The 1,810-nt window shown below is 38.6% G+C and overlaps 1 pseudogene; it reads left to right on the top strand.

The window, feature by feature from the left end:
* The first annotated feature begins 567 nt into the window (after window positions 1-567).
* Window positions 568-1,142, top strand: LOC129518067 (ribosomal protein L18-like; annotated as a pseudogene).
* Window positions 1,143-1,810: the final 668 nt, after the last annotated feature.

The raw sequence follows: 1,810 nt of genomic DNA, 5'->3' as shown, positions 1-1,810 counted from the left end.
TTAATTATTTTTCTTTATTTCTTTGTTCTTTTTTTATTAGGTAATCATAATAGAGTGCCCTTTAAATCAGGACACCAATGACACTTTGTTTCCAATTAACAGTAAAAACTTTCTTTGATCCTTTGACTTTTTTATGAGATGAATTTATATTTTCCAGACTAACATGCATGACAACATAATTCTCTATACTCATTAATATTCAACTTTGCTGCTTTAATGAGAGAAACCAGGAGAAATGTAATGTCATCTGCTTATCTAAAGCATTAGTAACTTTTGCTAATATAAAGAAACTAAAAATGCTTTTGAATAATAATAGCCAACATTAATTGAGCACTTGCTATACATCAGACACTATTCTAAGTGTCCATTATGTAGTAACTCATTTAATACTCAAAAAAGCTTATAAGGTAGAAACTACAACTAGTGAACATAAATAAATATGCCTAACCTACTTTTAGATTTAGTCTTTTATTTATTCCATGGTTCTATGTTACCACTAAAATGAAACTCTGAAAGAGAACAAACTGGCTCTTTCTTTTGCAACCTTGCTGAGCAGGAGGCACCATCATGGGAGTCAGCATCTGCCACAAGGACTGAAAAGTTTGGCACAAGGAGCCCAAAATCCAGGACATCTACCTAAGACTTGCTGGACAAGTTGTACAAGTGTCTGGCCAGACAAACCAACTCCACCTTTAACCAAGTTGTATTAAAGAGGTTGTTCATAAGTCGCACTAACCAGCCACCTCTGTCCCTTTTCCAGATGATCCAGAAGATGAAGCTGCCTGGCCAGGAAGACAAAACATCTGTGGTTGTAGGGATTATAACACATGATGTGTGTGTCCAGGAGGTGCCCAAACCGAAAGTGTATGAGCTGCCCAGGAGCAGCCTTGCCCAGAGACACACCCACAAAGCTAGAGGCAAGATCCTCACCTTTGACCAGTTGACCCTGGACTCCCCAAGGTCTGTGGCATCGTCTTGCTCTCTGGTCCACACAAGGGCCAAGAGTATACAGGCATTCTGGCAAGTCCCCAGGAACCCCACCCAGCCACGCCAAACCCTACTTGCCACCAAGGGGCCAGAAGTTGGAACATGCCAGAGGGTGCAGAGCCAGCTGGGCTACAAAAAGTAACCCCGGATCCTGACTTGTTATTAAAAAGATTTTGGATGCTGAAAAAAAGGAAAAGAACAAACTGATGGTTGCCAGAGGGAAGCGAGGGGGTTGGGCAAAATAGATTAAGAGGTACAATCTTACAGTTTATAAAATAAATAAGACATGGGGATGTGATGTACAGCATAGGGGATATAGTCAACATAGGGGATATTGTAACAACTTTGTATAGTAACAGATGGTAACTAGACTTACTGTGGTAACCATTCCATAATGTATATAAATATCAAGTCACTATGTTGCACACCTGAAACTAATACATTGTATTGCAATTATTTCTCTATGAAAAAAGAAACACTGAAAATGATGTTTACAGCTAATATTTAATGACATGGAAAAGTGCATATGATCTAAAGCTTAAACTCCATATACAGTGTTATATTGGTTCTGTTTTACACAGATGCATATTCATGTATATATAAAAAGAAGCTCGCCAAATATTCATTGTGTTCTCTCCAGCTATTGGAATTTCAGGTGATTTTCATTTTTTTTCTTTATACACTTTCTATGATTTGAACCCAGACAGCACCCACAAATTTAGTCTGACAATAGAATATTAACAAAAATTACATGGAGGGGGCACCTGGGTGCCTCAGTCAGTTAAGTGTCTGCTTTTGGCTCAGGTCAGGATCCCTGGGATGG

The sequence above is a fragment of the Nyctereutes procyonoides genome, unplaced genomic scaffold, assembly GCF_905146905.1.
Source record: "Nyctereutes procyonoides isolate TBG_1078 unplaced genomic scaffold, NYPRO_anot_genome, whole genome shotgun sequence".
Lineage (NCBI taxonomy): Eukaryota > Metazoa > Chordata > Mammalia > Carnivora > Canidae > Nyctereutes > Nyctereutes procyonoides.
This window is presented reverse-complemented; position numbering and strand designations above follow the sequence as displayed.